We start from the raw sequence: 22,479 nt of genomic DNA on the forward strand, positions 1-22,479 counted from the left end.
TTGCAAACATAATATCTGATCTACTAGCAGTGAGATAGAGTAAAGAGCCAATCATACCTCGATAGCTTGAGATATCAACTTTCTTACCAGATTTATCCTGGTCAAGCTTTGTGTTAGTGGCCATGGGTGTCTTTGCCGGAGAAGAGTCTTCCAGATTACACTTTCACAAAAGATCTCTGACATACTTTGACTGACAAATGAAGATGCCATCTTCCTTTTGGCTTACTTGAAGACCAAGAAAGTAGGACAGCTCACCCATCATACTCATTTCATAATTGCTCTACATTAACTTAGCAAACCTCTTGCACAAGTTATCGTTAGTAGAACCAAATATAATATCATCAACATATATTTGAACAAAGATCATATTATTATCATGCAATTTGTAAAAGAGAGTTTTGTCTATGACACCTCTAGTGAAATTGTTTTCAATTAAAAACTCAGAGAGAGTGTCATACCATGTTCTTGGTGACTGCTTGAGGCCATAGACAGCTTTGAATAAGAAGTAAACAAAATCAGCAAATTCTGGATTTTCAAAGCCAGGGGGTTGTTCCAGATATACTTCTTCTTCTAGCTTTCCATTCAGAAATGCACTTTTCACATCCATCTGATAAACCTTGAAGTTGGAGTGTGCAGCAAATGCAAGAAATATTCTGATGGCTTCAAGACGAGCAACTATAGCATAGGTTTCATCGTAATGAATTCCTTCTTCTTGAGAATAACCCTTTGCGACCAGTCTGGCTTTGTTTCTTACAACAATGCCATCACCATCTAACTTGTTACAGAAGACCCATCTAGTCCCAATTGTAGACTTCTCTTTTGGCCTTGGAACCAGGGCCCAGACTTCTTGTCTCTCAAATTGATTGAGTTCTTCTTGCATGGCAAGAACCCAATCAGGATCAATGATGTGCTCAAAATAATACCTTTAAATCGCAAGTGCACGATCCCGTTTTAGTAATATAAGATTCGTTCCAAGGACTAAATTTATTTTCGCGAAAACTTAATTTTTAACTTAATCAAACTAATCCAAATTAATATTGAGGGGAATGTTTGATTAATCTAAGTTTAAAACTAAGAAAACAAGAAATTTTAATTAAATGAAACGGCCATATAAATCCAGGTGTTATGCGGCAGTGTGGACAAGGTGTTATACTATCAGGACAGAAATTAAAAGGCAGTAAACGTGATTGGCAAAACAGGACGCGCGTGTATGTGCGACAAAACAAAGTGAAATAAAATATTAAATCAGCGCACGTAAAACATATAAGAATTCAATCAGTATAAAACAAATGGAACAAATGGATTCAACAGAGACAGTATTCGAAAGAGTTTAAAAGCACCGTAGACACCTCACCGGAAGTTATGGAGATGCCCGGAATAGCTTAAATCTTACCGGAAAATCAATTTGACCGGAAAATCTAGCCATTCAAAATATAACAAATAAAACCCCACTAACCTCTAAATCAAATTCAACAACAAATTCTACACTAAAGAGCCCCTAAACTACCTATTTTTTTAACAAAACAAGACCCAAATCAAACCAAATCAACTCTAAACTACACCAAATTTCAAATCTAGCCTAAACATAATATTTTCAACATAAACCCACTAACCTCAAGTCAAAATCATAAACTAAAATTTACACCCAAAAGCCCTAAAATCAAGAACAAGGAGAACACCAAATCCTACCAAACTAACTCCAAATCAAACAAAACTTCAAAACTAGCTTATCTACCATGTATCTAACAAAAACCCATCAAACTACAAGCTAAAATCAAAATCTAGAATACTAAACCATTGAACCCACTAATAATATTAAGAATTAAAAGGGGCTCAATCTAAATACTAAAAAAAATGCAAGCTTAAAACATATAATTAGGCTCCTTTCAATCCACAAGTAATTTTGAGTCTCATGTGGTTAGAGAAAGATTTCATAGCCTAGAAGTAAAAGTAAAGAGCAAGATTTAAGAACAAAAATGAATACTTGTATTGATATAATAAAAGTGTTTACAAATTTAGAGTGCTACTACTAGATCTACTACATAAAAGAGAGGCTACTAAAAATATAAAATCCTAAGTTGGTTGAAACATGATGGGGGAGGTGTGTATTTATAGGGGGAAATTAGGGTAAGGGGGGGTGTAGGTGTCCCATCTAGATGCTTCCTTGAGAATATTCCCCTATGATCCTTTTCTTCCATCTTCTTCTCTTTTTTGATTTATTCTTTTATTTCTTCAAGCATTTGCAATATTCCTACAAAAAAGACAAATAAACAAATAAATAAGTGAGAACAAGTAATAATTAGGCATTTAAAATATACAAAAATATGCACTTATCAAACTTCCCCATACCTATATTTTGCTCGTCCTCGAGTAAAATCAAAAGAAAAGAAAATAAACTAAGAAAACTAGATGCGATTCCTAGGCTCCTTTTCGTAGGCGTGACGGGTGATTTTAGGTTCACCAACCCGTTAAACTCGTAGACGATCTCTACAAGAGGAGTTTTGTCTCCTAAGGGTTTACAGAAGATATACCCATAAAATCTTTGAGACATTCTAGCAAGTGTCTACTCGACTCTACTCTAATTTCGTTGGTGTTAACAAAAAGCGTTTTTAAGGAAAATACGACTTAAAGACTCATCTACTAATAATCAAGATACAGTTGTCTCTAATCTACTTGCATCGACACAAAGATTTACTAGAAATCCAAGGAGTGTAAGTAATTTAAGGCCTTTGATGGATCCTAATTGTCTAAGAACACTTTCTCTTTTTCAACCAATTTTGAACTGACCCAATCTCTATCGAAACAAATATCTAGCCAAACTTCACAAACTCTTATTCTTTTTTTTTCTCTTTTTTTTTCTTTTTTTTTCTTTTTTTTTTTTGCATTGACTTTATTTTGTCCATTTTTTTAGGCAAACAATGTTACCCATGTAGCGAGCTTTAGGTCAGTGACTCCCAAACCAAACGGTCTTAGGGCACTAGGTTTTGAAATCCCCTGACGGACTTAATAACTCGAGTAACAAAGGCCACAAAACGAGACTAGCCAATCTACTTTTGCCCATTTATCTAAAGATTTTATCTATAAAGAACAATGGGTATTGAAGTAGTTATTCCTTTTCTTTTTCTCTCCTTTTTTTTTCTATCTTTTTTTTTATTCGCAAAGGTTCGATTTGACATTGTTTCAACATGTGGGTTCTCTCTCAGGTATCGAATAATATCACTAGACAATCTCTCCATCAAAGGTCTCGTGCAAAAGTGTGTGCCATCTTGGAATTTAAAGTACAAATCGGTCGATACAAGCTTCGAAAAGACAACCTTACTCAACTACGTTCAAATTATCTAAAAGACACTACATATATATACTTTTCGAAAACATGCTAAACACCAACTACTCCTAAAGTTCGAGTGAGGGAAAGACAACTTAGCTAAATGTATCTCTATTTTTGGATTTTTCTAATTTTTCATTTTTTTTAGGGTTTTTCATTTTTTAAGAATTACACTAAAGCCCTCCCCATACCTAAATCATGCATTGTCCTCAATGTATGCAAAAGAGAGAATTAAAATGAGAGAGTAAAGAGGAAAAATACCTGAATAGGAGATGAAGGGGATTTTTATTAACACTAACACGACCCACACACTCACACATTTCCTTCCCCATACCTGAACTTCATGGGGGAAGGTTCGAAAACTGAAGCGAATCAGCCAATTCCGGAAGGAAATATGGGAGGAAGCTTCGAGAAAGAATCAAAATGTTTTCGAAAATTTTTATGCACAAAGACTTTCTCTAGCATGTGACAATCGTTCATCCCTATAGGACAAGTATCACTAATGTTCTTCCTAAACCAACTTAATGCTTCTTTATTATCAAGCAAATTCGAAACTATGCAATTATGGTCATAGGATAAATCACCAGGAACGATGTAAGAAACGGTGTCATCTCTTCCTAAGGCACTATGCGAATGATGGAACAATGAGTCAAATGTTGGTGTTTCACCCACATGACTCTCAAAATCGGGCCTTGGGTCCACACTAACAATCTCGGGTGGAGTTTCCCATTTTGAACAAATATCGTTCAATTCTCCTAACAACTCCTCTGAGGTCAATTCTTTCAAAGACTCATGATATTCTCTATTGTTCTCGTTGTTGACTTTGAAGTCCTCGTTGAGAAGAGACTCAATCTCACTATCCTCAAAGCTAGACCATGTGACAAACTTGTTGACCACATTAACCCCTATAGGTTGCTCATAAAGTTCATTGGGTTCTTTTCCTACATTGAAAATGTTTAAGTCTATGGTCATGTTTCCAAAAGTGAGCTTCATTGAACCATTCCTACAATTAATCAAGGCATTGGATGTAGCAAGAAAAGGACGTCCTAAAATGATGGGAATTTGGTTCTTAGGATTCGAGACGGGTTGAGTCTCGAGAACAACAAAGTCAACGGGAAAGATAAAATCACCGATTTTGATCAACACATCCTCAATAATTCCCTTCGGCATTTTAATAGAACGATCGGCAAGTTGAAGGGTCATATTGGTGGTCTTGAGATCCCCTAAACCTAGGGCTTGGTAGACCGAGAAAGGAAGAAGATTCACACTCGCTCCTAAATCAAGTAAAGCTTTATCCACAAAAGTATTGCCTATGACACAAGAAATTGTAGGACAACCGGGGTCCTTATATTTCACGGGAATTTGATTTGAGAGAATCGAGCTAACTTGTGAGGTCAAAAAGGCTTTCTTTGGAACATGAGTGGTTCTCTTATGGGTACACAAATCTTTTAGACACTTGGCATAGGAAGGAACTTGTTGAATGGCATCTAAAAGAGGAATGTTTATCTTGACTTGTTTAAAAACCTCTAGAATTTGTTCCATTTGGGCCGATTGTTTAGGGCGAATGAGTCTTTGTGGGTAAGGAACCCTTGGCTTGTAAACTTCTTCGTTGGGCTCTTGAGAGATTGGCCCCGGACTTGGTTCACTTATAGACTCACGGATATTCGAACATTCGGGCTTATCATGATTAGTGCTGAACAAAGAAGGATTTGATTTAGGAATCGACTCCTCATTTTCATTCACGTGCTTACCTACTTTGTTGTCTACTTGGTTTCCCGACCTTAGCGAAATTATCGCATTAACATTCTCGGGAGGTCTTTGATTGAGAGGAAACTTAGGATTGACCTCGGGTTGACTTGGCAACTTGTTCTTCTCTCGCTCACACAACGCGCTAGCTAATTGACTCAATTGGGCCTCTAACTTAGAAACGGCTTGCACATTAGAATGCAAAAGTTGCCTATCTTGGGTTAGGGTAGTCATGAAAGTTTGTTGGGATTGGGTCAAATTAGTTTGCGATTTAACTAAGGCTTCCAAACTCTTTTCTAAAGAATTAAGGCGTTTATCCGAATCATTAAAACCGGGAGGATTCAAAGGAGTTTGAATTGGGTTATGACATGAATTTGGACCTTGATTTGGGTAAGAGTTTGGGTTGGGCCTTTGTTGAAAATTTTGTTGAGGAGTTGGAAAAGAATTTAGCCCTTGATTAATTTGAAAATTGGGTTGAGGAACTTGACAATTTTGACCTTGGGTCCATGAGAAATTTGGGTGATTTCTCCACCCGGGATTATAAGTGGGTGCAAACGCATCATTCCTAGAATTTTGGAACATCGCATTTACTTGTTCAAGTTCGTGCGAAGGTTGGGTTCCGGGGTTAGGAAAATTGTAATTAGGGAGCATCGACATTTGTGGGGGAGATTTACTAGTTTCTAAAGCTTCAAGTCTCCTAGTTAGGGTGGCTAGTTTGGCATCGGTTGCCACATTATTTCCTATCGAATGCAAGCCCCTAGAGCTAGACGACTCGATCGACTTTTTGGGTTTCCTAGTTGACTCCCACAACATCGTCTTTTCCGCTAAATCCTCGAAAAATTCCCACCCTTGGTCCTCATCTTTCTCCATGAATTTGCCTTGGCACATAGACTCTAACAAAGCGGTTGTTTGACTATCTAAGGCCTCGTAAACAATTTTGCAAAGTCTCCATTTTTCAATTCCATGGTGGGGGCATTGTGATAGAAGATTTTTGAAACGATCAAAGAATTTCCAAAAAGACTCATTTTCATTTTGTCGAAATTGATTTATTTCATTTGTAATTCGAGTAGTCTTATGGTTTGGAAAATACTTTTTAAGAAACACTACCACAAACCCCTCCCAAGTGGAAATAGAATTAACGGGAAGACTATACAACCATTTTTTAGCATTTTCTTTTAAAGCGAAGGTGATTAGTCTAAGCCGAATGGAGTCTTCACTCAATTGTTGGAGTTTTTGTAAACCACAAACCTCCTCAAATTCTTGGATAAAAAGGTAGGGATCCTCACCTTCACTCCCTAAAAACTTAGGCAACATACTAATGTGATGTGCCTTAATCTCGAAATTATTCCCATTAACGGGAGGAAGGGTAATGCACGATGGTTGAGCGGAACGGGATGGGTAACAGCGGTCTTTAAGAGACAATGTCATGTTTACTATCGGTTCGCTAGCTTCTATGGGTTCGTAGTCCGAAGAGGACGAGGGAATCTCGATTATAGGTCTCACTAATCTAGATGACTCGTTCCTAACCCAAGTAGTTCGCATAAACAAGATAGTAAACACGTAGCAAGTAAGTGCGAAAAATTAAAACACACAAAAGAAAGGGTGTAAAAGAGAAAGAAAAACCTAAATCTAGGGTTCCCTAATAAAAATGAACTAGACCTTGCTCCTAACGTTAAGGACCACCAAAAACTCAATAAATCCAAAATTATTCGGACCGGTTTGGCCAGTTTGGAGCAGGCATTGCTAAGAGGCCAATCTCCGCGCTTAGACACCAAACCTTAATCGGCCAGGTAAGCTTTCGCTTGCCTTAGACACCGAAGAGTCGGAATAATTAAAGATTACCTCGTCTTTTAGGTACCTTCCTAATTGAGCGCCAAATCCTAGGGGCTAACGTCTAATTCATTTTATTAAAAGGCTAAGGAAATGCAAAATGTGGAAATTAAGTTGTTGTGGGCCAAGGAAAGCGTGATGAAATCCCTTCCCTTATCTTGTGAGTGGGTTTTGCCCTTAAGATTTATTTAAAATGATGCTTCACACAACGAGATAATTAAAGCGGTAAACAACTATGGATGCTCTACACTACGTGTTTTATCTAGAGAAAGAAAGAAAATTAACGTACCTTTGGGTCCTCCAGCGATCACCACAATTTAAGGTACGAAAATTTAAAAACAAAAATTAAAAACTAGATGATGTGCCCTAAGTGATTAAATGCATGATGCAACACATATGTAATTCTATCTAATATTTTTGGATTTTAAAATTTTTAATTTGTTTGTGATTTTTTTAATTTTCAATTTTTTTGTGATTTTCTAAATAAAATAATTTGAAATAGGAGAGAGATACAAGTTACCCAAGCAAGCTTCCAATACTCCAAGAATATTCTCCACTTATTCCAAGCTAGCTCATACTCTTCCAATTTCCTAAAATTCAACAAAAAAAAGTGAGAGAATATAAAAAAAAAACTAATTCGAAAAATTAAAAATTAAGGCGCGAAAATTAATTTTAGTCCCCGGCAGCGGCGCCAAAAACTTGATGTGCTCAAAATAATACCTTTAAATCGCAAGTGCACGATCCCGTTTTTTTTTTGACAAAATGCAAATTCACTCCGTTAAATTAAAACAAGTCTAGTCGGGACAGATCCCCAACTGACAATGCAATCAGGTTAATAAACAATAAAATGAGCTAAACAAATAGCCGCATTGTTTCCAGACTGCTTAACACAATGAATCCAATGATTCTTGAAATTGAAAATGAATACAAAGGCTTCTCGAGTAATCCAGCCTACATCAATCCCGAAAATGGTAGCTTCACAATTGACCTTCACAATAGTTCCATGGCTGTTGCGGTGTTCAGACGACTCAGTTGTAAAAACTAAGCAATGAGGAACAAGAATCCTCGAATAATGAACAACTATAATTTGTGAAAGGTGAGCACATGCGATCACCACCGTTCCAAGCATACCCCAGCTATCTACATGCCGGGAGCCAGCTATAGACATGCCGAAAGTATTAATGATGCGATAAACCAGATCTCCCAAAACTCCATCCCAATCATTCTCATTGATAATGCAGGAAGACATAACAACCACAAATATAACACCCAAAAATTGGGTACTAAATCAACACACGCCAAAAGGCGAGACGGAAAAACACAATCGGACATTTGATTTCAAAAGATCTGATTTATTCAGAAAACAATCAAGTCCAAGCTAATCCGAAACAGATCTGAAAACAAAACTCGATTGGAATCTTCGAGGTTTAAGCAACACTCGATTTTATTGAAAAACAAAAAACAGGTAAATAGTGGAGAAAATGGGAGAGCGAAAATGATTTGGTGGATGTAGAGGATGAAGGTGAAGAATGAAGAAGTGACAGCTAATTTTGGGAGTTAATATAAGATTCGTTCCAAGGACTAAATTTATTTTCGCGAAAACTTAATTTTTAACTTAATCAAACTAGTCCAAATTAATATTGAGGGGAATGTTTGATTAATCTAAGTTTAAAACTAAGAAAACAAGAAATTTTAATTAAATGAAACGGCCATATAAATCCAGGTGTTATGCGGCAGTGTGGACAAGGTGTTATACTATCAGGACAGAAATTAAAAGGCAGTAAACGTGATTGGCAAAACAGGACGCGCGTGTATGTGCGACAAAACAAAGTGAAATAAAATATTAAATCAGCGCACGTAAAACATATAAGAATTCAATCAGTATAAAACAAATGGAACAAATGGATTCAACAGAGACAGTATTCGAAAGAGTTTAAAAGCACCGTAGACACCTCACCGGAAGTTATGGAGATGCCCGGAATAGCTTAAATCTTACCGGAAAATCAATTTGACCGGAAAATCTAGCCATTCAAAATATAACAAATAAAACCCCACTAACCTCTAAATCAAATTCAACAACAAATTCTACACTAAAGAGCCCCTAAACTACCTATTTTTTTAACAAAACAAGACCCAAATCAAACCAAATCAACTCTAAACTACACCAAATTTCAAATCTAGCCTAAACATAATATTTTCAACATAAACCCACTAACCTCAAGTCAAAATCATAAACTAAAATTTACACCCAAAAGCCCCAAAATCAAGAACAAGGAGAACACCAAATCATACCAAACTAACTCCAAATCAAACAAAACTTCAAAACTAGCTTATCTACCATGTATCTAACAAAAACCCATCAAACTACAAGCTAAAATCAAAATCTAGAATACTAAACCATTGAACCCACTAATAATATTAAGAATTAAAAGGGGCTCAATCTAAATACTAAAAAAAATGCAAGCTTAAAACATATAATTAGGCTCCTTTCAATCCACAAGTAATTTTGAGTCTCATGTGGTTAGAGAAAGATTTCATAGCCTAGAAGTAAAAGTAAAGAGCAAGATTTAAGAACAAAAATGAATACTTGTATTGATATAATAAAAGTGTTTACAAATTTAGAGTGCTACTACTAGATCTACTACATAAAAGAGAGGCTACTAATGTGACGCCCCCGGCTCGGGATGACCTCAGAAACCCGACCCGGGGATGCCAAACAAACTAACCAACTCAAAATATACTTACACAATCTTAACAACACTTAATAATATAAAGCTCTTACAACGTCTTCAAGTTTGTAACAAAAGATTACATCATAAGCTCCTAACTTAAACACAAAACAAGCATATTATACTAGCATCTTCCTTTACTTGCTACATGCCTCTCGTTGCCACTAAAACCTTAGTTCATCACATTCTTATCCTTTCCAGAACATCCTTCTCCAAAATTCTTTCCTGAGAAAGTTAGTGACATAAAAGAGTGAGCTCATAAAGCTCAGTAAGCATATATCGTACGATTCAACTGAGGTTTATCCAAGAAACTAAAACAATCTTTCGATAAAATAATCATCAAGAATTTATCAATATCATAAAAAGTTCATCGCAGCAAAATAGTTCACATAAGAATAAAACCGAGTATCCAAGCATTATTAGTTCATCAATTCATCAAGTTGGGATCCCGGCCAGCTAAACAATCGGTTTAGCTTTACTTCCTAAAAGGAAGCATCATCATCAGTTCATCAAGTATCAATGCAAGAATACTCGTTTTTCATCAGGAAAACATCATTTCCAAATTCAAATCATCATTTAAATATTAAACATCAACAGCGAAGTACAGTATATACTTACAGTGCACAATGTCCTAATTTAAGTCTCAAGTCCAACAACTTCGTTCCCTAAAATATGCACACATTTATTTTATTATTATCAGATCATACTTATACTAAATTTCCAATTACTACTAATCAGATAAAAATAACTAAAATTTAAATAACTAATAAAACTATAATAAGTCAGGAGACTTACTAGACTTAGCAGCCTGATAGCTTCCTATTTTTAGCAAGCTGGATCTAGTTGTGTTTATATAAGGAAAGGAATGACCTTCCTTTTAATTTTCCTCGATGTGGTACAATGAACCTAATTTTAATAAAATGTTGGCAAAGGGGTGGCGCTAGCAACTTGCGCGCGTCGAGGGTAACTTGTGCAACTTGGCATCGCGGCAGCACCTGCCTTGGCTTCCATTTCATTAACATGAGAATCAAGTCATTGCTTATATTCATGAGAATGTTTTATAATGCTCTCGATGTGGTACAGAAACAAAATAAAACAAAAGAAATCCTGGAAGGCTAGCAGACGCTAAGGTGCCAAAGGATTACCAAGCCTCTCATGCCTTGCTAAGGTCTACAAGCTTTTATAAGTCTGGAATCTGGTTTTTTCTATATATTCTCCATTTTCTTCCTTTCTTTTTTCAATGTGGGTTTGGAGTTCTCTGATACAAGTTACACTATACCACATTGATTAGAGATTAAAACTATCTCCCCCTCAACCTCTATATAAACTCAGCTTAGCTCATGACTTTACTTTGAGAAAGTTCAATACTTTCTACTTAAGAAAGTTTACAACTTCTCCTTGGCTTTTCCATGGTCAATAAAATTCAGTCTAAAGTTTTTATTCAAGGAAGCAAGAAGCATAGTTCTCCTATGATTAAGTAATTTACCCATTGCTTCAAGTCCCACATTGATAAGATAATAGAGACGTAACCTCTCTTTTCTATATAAATTCTAAGGAGCCAACCTTGGTTGCTTAGTTTTTGGACTATATTTAGTCCCACATCGAGGAGATTTCAGAGATACATCACCTCCTCCTCTATATATATCATGAGACCATGAAGCCCATAGTAGAAAATAAGCCAAACTATGACTTGTTGGCTTAAGTTAGGACATTTTATTTGTCCCACATCGAGAAGGTATAAAATACCTCTCCTTCTCAACTCTATATAATATCATAATAAATCTACTTCGTTGAATACTTAAAGGGAACTAACCCCTTTCCATATTGGAAGGTTGGGTTTAGATCTTTTACGAAGTTTTATATGATGAAGTTTTGTTTGACTAAATAAAATAAAATATTCTTTATTGGGCTTTATTAAGCCTAATAAAAAAAAATAAAAGTTCAAAGATGAAAATGACCATCTAAGTCCCACATAAATTCCACATCAAATATGAGATTTACATCTCTTTCTGTATACAACTTAGGAAAACTTATGTGTGTTTTAATAATAAGGCAATTTGTCCCACATCGAAAAGATGTGAGAACAAAGCCCCTACCTCAACTATATAGTGAGGTTAGAGAAAATTTCTATCAAACACATTGGGCTTGGCTTATTGGTTAAACTTGACCTTTATTATTGGCCTACACTTAGTCAATAATTAAGGCAAGTTAATATTTCAAAATAATAAATTTTTAGAGAAAATAAAATACTAATCTGAATAAACTTAAATTAGAATAAAATGAAGTGGGGATGTTACATCCTTCCCCTCTTAAAAGAATTTCGTCCTCGAAATTTAAATCATACCTGTATTATCGAATAAGTGGGGATATTTTGCCCTCATCATTTCCTCGGGTTCCCAAGTTGCTTCTTCCACATTATGATTTCTCCAAATCACCTTCACTAAAGGTATAATCTTAGTTCTCAACTTCTGTTCGCGACGATCTGCTATTTCTACTGGGAGTTCTTCGTACTGCATATTTTCTTGAATTTCTATTGGTTCATAATTTATAATATGTGATGGATCCAAAACATACTTTCTCAAATATGACACGTGAAATATGTTATGAATATGTTCAAGACTTGGTGGTAGTGCTAGCTCATATGCCACTTCTCCGATTTTTCTAAGAACCTCAAATGGTCCAATATAACGAGGACTTAATTTTCCCTTCTTCCCGAATCTCATAACACCCTTCCATGGAGAAATTTTGAGAAACACAAAATCTCCCTCTTTAAACACCACATCTCGCCGATCCTTGTCTGCATAACTCTTTTGCCTACTTTGAGCTGTTAAAATCCTCTGTTGTATCAACTTTACCTTCTCCGTAGTTACACGAATCAACTCAGGCCCCAACAATCTTCTTTCTCCAACTTCATCCCAACATAACGGTGTTCTACATCGACGTCCATAAAGAGCTTCATATGGAGCCATTCCAATTGTCGATTGATAACTATTATTATATGCAAATTCTACTAGAGGTAAATGTTCTTCCCAACTTCCTTTAAAATCCAACACACAAGCTCTTAACATGTCTTCTAAGATTTGAATTGTACGTTCCGATTGCCCATCAGTTTGAGGGTGAAATGCCGTGCTCATGCTTAGTTTTGTACCCATCTCTTCTTGAAAACTATTCCAAAATCTTGAAGTAAATCTGGGATCTCTGTCAGACACAATTGAAACAGGTACTCCATGCAGTCTAACTATTTCTCGTATATACAACTTGGCTAACTTCTCTAAAGGTGATGATTCTGATATAGCTAGAAAGTGTGCACTCTTTGTTAGTCTATCCACGATAACCCAAATGACATCATTTCCTCTTTGTGTCCTTGGCAATCCTAATACAAAATCCATGGTAATGTGTTCCCATTTCCATTCAGGGACAGGTAGTGATTGTAATAAACCTCCTGGCCTTTGATGCTCTGCTTTCACTTGTTGACAAACCAAACATCTTGCCACCCATTCCGCAATTTCTCTCTTCATTTTAGGCCACCAAAAATGTTGCTTTAAGTCCTTATACATCTTCGTAGATCCAGGATGTACCGAAAAAGATGATGAATGTGCGTCAGACAATATTTCCTTCTTAATCTCTATATCAGATGGTACACATATTCGATCGCGAAACCTCACGATGTCGTCGTTTCCTTTCCTAAAATCTTTCATTCCCGATTCTGAATTAGAATTATTCAAAATTTCTTTTAATCGTTCATCTTGAATCTGACTTGCCTTTATCTTTTCTAATAACATCGGTTTGACCTTAATTTGATACAATAAGCTCTCATCCTTCTTTTGCATACCAAATTCCATTCTAGATCTTTCTTCTTTAAGATCTAGTGATTCTACTATAACACTCGCACAATTTCCGACTTCCTTCCTACTTAACGCATCAGCTACAACATTCGCTTTACCAGGGTGATATAAAATTTCACAATCATAATCCTTTAACAACTCCAGCCATCTTCTCTGCCTCATATTTAAATCTTTCTGTGAAAAGAGGTACTTTAAACTTTGATGATCTGTAAAAATTTTACACTTTCCTCCATACAAGTAATGCCTCCAAATTTTTAGCGCGAAAACTACTGCAGCCAATTCTAAATCATGGGTAGGGTAATTCTTCTCATGATTTCTTAATTGTCGAGATGCATAAGCAATTACCTTATCACGTTGCATTAACACACATCCTAATCCTTTTCTTGACGCATCACTATAAATAACAAAATCTTCAGTTCCATCTGATAATCCAAGTACTGGAGCAGACGTTAGTCTTTTCTTTAATTCAATAAAACTTTTCTCACATTCCTCCGACCAAACAAACTTAATGTCTTTTCTTGTGAGATTTGTTAATGGTCCAGCTATCCTCGAGAAATCTTGAACAAACTTCCTATAATACCCGGCCAAACCTAAGAAACTTCGAATCTCTGTCACCGTCCTTGGTCTTTCCCAATTCATGATCACCTCAATCTTCGAAGGATCAACTGAAATTCCTTCTTCTGAAACTACATGTCCAAGAAAACTTACTCTCCTTAACCAAAACTCACATTTTGAAAACTTTGCGTACAACTGCTCTTTCCTTAAAGTTTCTAAGACTATCCTCAAATGTTCCTCATGTTCCTTCTCAGTCCTCGAGTAAATCAAAATATCATCGATAAATACAATTACAAACTTATCCAGATAATTCCTAAATACTCGATTCATCAAATCCATGAATACCGCAGGTGCATTTGTCACCCCAAACGGCATCACTACAAACTCATAATGACCATATCGAGTCCTAAACGCCGTCAATGGAATGCTTTCTTTCTTCACTCTCAATTGATGATAACCTGAGCGCAAATCTATCTTTGAAAAGTACGTGGCTCCTTGTAATTGATCAAAAAGATCATCTATTCGTGGAAGTGGGTATTTATTCTTTACAGTCAACTTATTCAGTTCTCTATAATCAATACATAATCGTAGAGAACCATCCTTCTTTTTCACAAATAACACTGGCGCTCCCCAAGACGAAACACTTGGTCTAATATACTTTTTATCCAACAATTCTTGTAACTGTACCTTAAGTTCTGCTAACTCGGTTGGTGCCATCCTATATGGTGCTTTCGATACTGGTTGCGTATCCGGAATCAATTCAATACCAAACTCAACCTCTCTTTCGGGTGGCAATCCTGGCAAGTCCTCAGGAAAAACATCTAGAAACTCTCTAACCACATTAGTATTCTCAACTTTATTTTTAACTTCTTCCTCACCAACCACGTAAGCCAGACAACCCTCACATCCCTTTCTTAACATCTTATAAGCTTTCAAAACTGATATCATGACACTAGGTTTTTCCAACCTGTCTCCTTTAAAATAAACTTTCTTTTTATCTGGGCCCCTTAAACATATTCGCTTTTTACTACAATCCAAATTGGCCTTATACTTTGTCAACCAATCCATTCCCAAAATCACTCCAAAATCCTTCAATTCTAGAGGTAACAAGTCTACTAGAAAAGTATGTCCGCTAACTATAAGGGTGCAATCTTTATACACCTTGTTCACAAACAAATTCCTACCATTAGGGAGTTTTACTAGTAGGGCATTATCTAAACTTTGCGCAGGAGTTTTCAACTTATCCACATACTTCAAATCCACAAAAGAATGAGTTGATCCAGAATCAAATAGAACATGAACATCTTGAGAACAAAGTTGGAGCGTACCTGATACCACATCATTCGATATTTCAGCATCCTGAGTCGTCATTGCGTAGGTTCTTGCTACTGCCCTAGGTGCTGATTGTTGAAAAGCTCTTGTTGTAGAAGTCCTATTTCCTTTAGTTTCAACTTCTTGCTTGACTCCTTTCTGTGGGCAGTCCCTCGATACATGTCCTGGTTTTCCGCAGCTATAGCAAGAAATTACTTTCGGCTTTGGGCATTGAGTCGCTATATGTCCCTTCTCTCCACAATTATAGCACAACCCATCTGCTCGGTAACAAATATCACCACCATGCTTCAGTCCACACTTCTTACACTCCGGTATAGTGGCCTTCCTATCATTTCCCCGGAAACTCTCTTTCTTTGTCTTCTGAAACTTCTTGTCATCCTTCTTATATCCTAAGTTACTGCCGACTTCTGTGTCTCTTCCTCTTTTTTTGTTGTTGAAAAATTGAGTGCGAGCTTCATACTACCTTTCTGCAATCCTAGCTTTTCCAACTAATTTATCAAATTGCTCTAATTCCAACAAAGAAACCCTTTCTCTAATTTGAGGTTTCAGTCCCTCCTGAAATCTCTGACATTTTCTAGCTTCAGTATTAACCTGATGAGGAGCAAACCTCGAAAGCTCTAAAAACTTCGACAAATATTCTGACACAGACATTCCTTCTTGCTTTAATCCTAAAAACTTCATCTCCATCTCATTTTTCATACACGCAGGAAAATATTTATCAAAGAACAACTCCTTAAACCTCATCCAAGTCATTGTTGAACAATCTTCCGTCTGTTTAACAGTGTCCCACCAAAATACTGCTTCCCCCCTTAAAGAGTGTGTTGCGAATTTCACCTTTTGTTCGTCCAAGCATTCAGAAATTTCTATCACTTTCTTCATTTCCTTAATCCACGTATTCGCAACATGCGGATCCAAATCTCCTTTAAATATCGGGGGATCAGCATCCTTAAAGGTCTTGTAAGTACACCTTCGTTTATTCTCACCTTCTCGCTCCGGATTATTTACACGATCTTGTTCTTCCACACGATCAGTGTTTACCTTATTCGTATTTTCTTGATCTCCCCTAATAGTCTTCAACATATTCCTCATTTCCTCCAAAACCAACATCATTTCAGGACTAATTTGAACGCTAGGCCCAGCTCCACTACTATTTTCTTCATTCATCGTTACCTAAAAATCATATAATATATATATTAGAACTCTGTTCTAATCCACAAATCATACTAGTACTATAGTAAGTACTAAACATATAGTTTATTCCACACATTCACAACTAAGGTCCACATATCCCTTAGACATATTCTCCTAACTTAAAAAACACACTAGTCTAGAATCTTAATTCAACTTTCGCCGATACTCGAACCTCTAGCTCTGATACCACCTGTGACGCCCCCGGCTCGGGATGACCTCAGAAACCCGACCCGGGGATGCCAAACAAACTAACCAACTCAAAATATACTTACACAATCTTAACAACACTTAATAATATAAAGCTCTTACAACGTCTTCAAGTTTGTAACAAAAGATTACATCATAAGCTCCTAACTTAAACACAAAACAAGCATATTATACTAGCATCTTCCTTTACTTGCTACATGCCTCTCGTTGCCACTAAAACCTTAGTTCATCACATTCTTATCCTTTCCAGAACATCCTTCTCCAAAATTCTTTCCTGAGAAAGTTAGTGACATAAAAGAGTGAGCTCATAAAGCTCAGTAAGCATATATCGTACGATTCAACTGAGGTTTATCCAAGAAACTAAAACAATCTTTCGATAAAATAATCATCAAGAATTTATCAATATCATAAAAAGTTCATCGCAGCAAAATAGTTCACATAAGAATAAAACCGAGTATCCAAGCATTATTAGTTCATCAATTCATCAAGTTGGGATCCCGGCCAGCTAAACAATCGGTTTAGCTTTACTTCCTAAAAGGAAGCATCATCATCAGTTCATCAAGTATCAATGCAAGAATACTCGTTTTTCATCAGGAAAACATCATTTCCAAATTCAAATCATCATTTAAATATTAAACATCAACAGCGAAGTACAGTATATACTTACAGTGCACAATGTCCTAATTTAAGTCTCAAGTCCAACAACTTCGTTCCCTAAAATATGCACACATTTATTTTATTATTATCAGATCATACTTATACTAAATTTCCAATTACTACTAATCAGATAAAAATAACTAAAATTTAAATAACTAATAAAACTATAATAAGTCAGGAGACTTACTAGACTTAGCAGCCTGATAGCTTCCTATTTTTAGCAAGCTGGATCTAGTTGTGTTTATATAAGGAAAGGAATGACCTTCCTTTTAATTTTCCTCGATGTGGTACAATGAACCTAATTTTAATAAAATGTTGGCAAAGGGGTGGCGCTAGCAACTTGCGCGCGTCGAGGGTAACTTGTGCAACTTGGCATCGCGGCAGCACCTGCCTTGGCTTCCATTTCATTAACATGAGAATCAAGTCATTGCTTATATTCATGAGAATGTTTTATAATGCTCTCGATGTGGTACAGAAACAAAATAAAACAAAAGAAATCCTGGAAGGCTAGCAGACGCTAAGGTGCCAAAGGATTACCAAGCCTCTCATGCCTTGCTAAGGTCTACAAGCTTTTATAAGTCTGGAATCTGGTTTTTTCTATATATTCTCCATTTTCTTCCTTTCTTTTTTCAATGTGGGTTTGGAGTTCTCTGATACAAGTTACACTATACCACATTGATTAGAGATTAAAACTATCTCCCCCTCAACCTCTATATAAACTCAGCTTAGCTCATGACTTTACTTTGAGAAAGTTCAATACTTTCTACTTAAGAAAGTTTACAACTTCTCCTTGGCTTTTCCATGGTCAATAAAATTCAGTCTAAAGTTTTTATTCAAGGAAGCAAGAAGCATAGTTCTCCTATGATTAAGTAATTTACCCATTGCTTCAAGTCCCACATTGATAAGATAATAGAGACGTAACCTCTCTTTTCTATATAAATTCTAAGGAGCCAACCTTGGTTGCTTAGTTTTTGGACTATATTTAGTCCCACATCGAGGAGATTTCAGAGATACATCACCTCCTCCTCTATATATATCATGAGACCATGAAGCCCATAGTAGAAAATAAGCCAAACTATGACTTGTTGGCTTAAGTTAGGACATTTTATTTGTCCCACATCGAGAAGGTATAAAATACCTCTCCTTCTCAACTCTATATAATATCATAATAAATCTACTTCGTTGAATACTTAAAGGGAACTAACCCCTTTCCATATTGGAAGGTTGGGTTTAGATCTTTTACGAAGTTTTATATGATGAAGTTTTGTTTGACTAAATAAAATAAAATATTCTTTATTGGGCTTTATTAAGCCTAATAAAAAAAAAATAAAAGTTCAAAGATGAAAATGACCATCTAAGTCCCACATAAATTCCACATCAAATATGAGATTTACATCTCTTTCTGTATACAACTTAGGAAAACTTATGTGTGTTTTAATAATAAGGCAATTTGTCCCACATCGAAAAGATGTGAGAACAAAGCCCCTACCTCAACTATATAGTGAGGTTAGAGAAAATTTCTATCAAACACATTGGGCTTGGCTTATTGGTTAAACTTGACCTTTATTATTGGCCTACACTTAGTCAATAATTAAGGCAAGTTAATATTTCAAAATAATAAATTTTTAGAGAAAATAAAATACTAATCTGAATAAACTTAAATTAGAATAAAATGAAGTGGGGATGTTACAACTAAAAATATAAAATCCTAAGTTGGTTGAAACATGATGGGGAGGTGTGTATTTATAGGGGGAAATTCGGGTAAGGGGGGGTGTAGGTGTCCCATCTAGATGCTTCCTTGAGAATATTCCCCTATGATCCTTTTCTTCCATCTTCTTCTCTTTTTTGATTTATTCTTTTATTTCTTCAAGCATTTGCAATATTCCTACAAAAAAGACAAATAAACAAATAAATAAGTGAGAACAAGCAATAATTAGGCATTTAAAATATACAAAAATATGCACTTATCAATCAACAAGTGCTTCATCCACTTTCTTTGGTTCTAATTGTGATAGAAAACCATAGAATAGGCATTCATTTGTCGTAGCACTTCTAGTCCTTACACCAACATCAGGATCACCAATAATTAGATCAAAGGGACGATCTCTATTCCAAATCCTTTCCCTTGGAAGTTGTGTCCTTGATAATTCAGCTGTATTGTCAGTAAGCTGATGTGTATGACTAGTTGATCCACCAGCTCCCCTTAAGTTGTTTCCAGGTTGACTTGTTGATCCACCACTAGCATCAGTGGAATCTCCAGCATTATTGCCATTTCCTTCACCATTGCCTGGATCATTATCATCATTGTTGTCATCACCTGTTACAACCTCAGGTGGCACATTATCATCTGAATCTGAATCTGGATAGTTATCAAACTTCAGAGACTCAGATGGATTAGCAGATTGTAGACTTGGAAGTTTAGTGTCATCAAATGTAACATTGACACTAACTTTCACTGACAGAGTATCAATTACAAAAACTCTATAAGCATTAATTGTATAACCAACAAAAATGGCTTCAGATGCCTTTGGTTCAAACTTGTTCAAGTTCTCTTCACCATCCTTGTGAACATAACACTTAGCTCCAAAGACATTAAGATGTTTGACATATGGTTTCTTGTTGTTATACAACTGAAATGGAGTTCTCATAAGATCTTTATTGATCAACGTTCGATTCTGGGTATAGCAGGCAATAGTCACAGCTTCGGCCCAAAAGTACAGAGGAAGCTTTGCTTCAGCAATCATTGTCCTTGCAGCTTCAATCAATGTACGATTCTTTCTTTCGACAACTCCATTCTGCTGAGGAGTCCTTGGTGCTGAATACTGCCTTATAATTCTCTTTTCAGAGTAAAAGTTGATTAGGGTTTGATTCTTGAATTCCGTGCCATTATCTGACCTTATAGCTTTCACTGGCACACCCTTTTCCAATTCAACTTGCTTTATATGATCAATCACTGTCATCGAAGTTTCATCCTTAAAAGTAAGGAAGTAAACCCAAGTATATTTCGAGAAGTCATCCACAATGACCAAGGCATATCTTTCTCCATCAATTGATGTAACATTCACGGGACCAAACAAATCCATATGCAGTACATGGAGTGGATCTGTAATGGTATTGATGGTTTTGCCTTTGTGAGATGCTCTCTTCGCTTTTCCTTTCTGACAAGCTTCACAGAGATCATCAGTTGAGAATTCCAGGGAAGGCAAACCTCTCACCAGATCTCTCTTGACTAGAGAGTTCATAGTTTTGAAGTTGAGGTGTGAGAGCTTCTTATGCCATAACCAACTATCTTCAGCAGACGCCTTTGCGTAGAAACAGTGAACTGCATTTCCTGGTCCTGAAGACAAATCAGCTACGTATATGTTGCCTTTCCTAATGCCACATAGTGAAGGACGCTTATCCTTGATATGTTTAATGATACATATCTCCTTTTCAAAGTGAACATAATATCCTTTGTCACAAAACTGACTGACACTCAGGAGATTATGTTGAAGTCCTTCAACTATAGCAATATCCTCTATGATGATCCTTCCAACTTTGTACTTGTCATATCCAACAGTACGACCTTTGCTATTATCAGCAAAAGTAACTGAAGGTCCAGTTGCTTCTCTTATGTCTTCTAGCAGGGATCTTGTACCAGTCATGTGCATTGACGCTCCACTGTCAAGCACCCAAGCAACTCGAACAACTCCACTGGCACCCTCCACAAGACAACTTGATTAAACATTCTTTGGGACCCACACTTGATTGGGTCCAGCAGACTTAAAGAATTGATTTCTATCAGGTAATACAACCGAGCCTCTTGGACTGATATTTGGCTCACTCTTGACTGAACTTACTTCCTTAACAACAGCCTTGTAAACCTTGGTTTTAGGCTTTGGAACATAAGTCTCCTTCCTAACATGAGGAGGACTAGCAGTCTTTGATCTAGCATGTTTATTGTTTGTGTGTTGTCTAGGTGATGTGTTTTCATTTTTAGCATGCAAATTTCTAAAATAATCAGACATAGTATTGAAAGCACAAAGCATACAGTTATCAACACCACAACATTTATGACATGCATCAAAAACAAGAGCAATAGGCATATCAGTCATAGTAGTAGGAACATCAATAGATTCTACTCTAACCTTGTTAACAGATTTAAAGTTCTCAGTAGAATGACATCTATTATCTCTGTTCTTACTATTCACAAAGTTATTAGGCTTGTTGAATTTAGTTCTCTCAGAGTTGACACCTAAACCAACTTTAGGCAACCTAACATTGCCTTTCACTTTGATTGGTTTCAGTGATGTCAAGATCTCTTCTCTATTCTCATTACTCTCTTTCATTTTAAGGTCTTCCTGTTTGAGTTCATATCTAATGACAACAGGAGTTTCTAACAGAGGTTCAGCTTCTGAGGATTTAAACAATGGTCGAGGGGAATCTTTCAAAACAAAAGGAATTCCTCTCTCCTCAGCACTCTTCTTAAAGGGAGTAATGTAACTAGCCTTACCTACAGATTTGTTATAGTCAAAACCAATTCCAACAGTTCTCTTGATCTCTTGTTTATCATTAAGCTCTTTGACTATAGTGGAGGCATCCTTAAAGGCTTTAGATTTCACTTTCTCTTCGTCTAGCTGAAGTCTTAAAGCAATCTCACCTTTCTCTAGAACTCTGACTTTAACACATTGTAATCCTAAATACATAGTCAGTTGTTCAATTTTAGGTTTCAATACGTTTATCTCATTCATCTTATAAGCATGAATTTCTAAGACTAACGCATTAATTTTAAGATTGACAGCTTTCATCTTTTTAATAGCATCATCTCTTTCTAGTCCTAATTGCATAAAAAGTTTAGGGCATGTAGGATCTACCTGAAAGCTTCCAACAGGAGGAGGTGAAGATGATCCAGCATTAGCCATGATAGCAACATTCCCTATCTGCTCTTCTTCATCACTATCTGTATCATCCCAGCTTTTCCCTTCTGCCAGATAAGACTTGCTCTTAAAGCTTTGACTTCCAGAAGTACCCTGATGCCTTCTAACTAATGCATCATACTTCTGCTTCAGCTCGTCGTAGGAAT

The sequence above is a fragment of the Daucus carota genome, chromosome 4 (genome assembly GCF_001625215.2).
Source record: "Daucus carota subsp. sativus chromosome 4, DH1 v3.0, whole genome shotgun sequence".
Lineage (NCBI taxonomy): Eukaryota > Viridiplantae > Streptophyta > Magnoliopsida > Apiales > Apiaceae > Daucus > Daucus carota.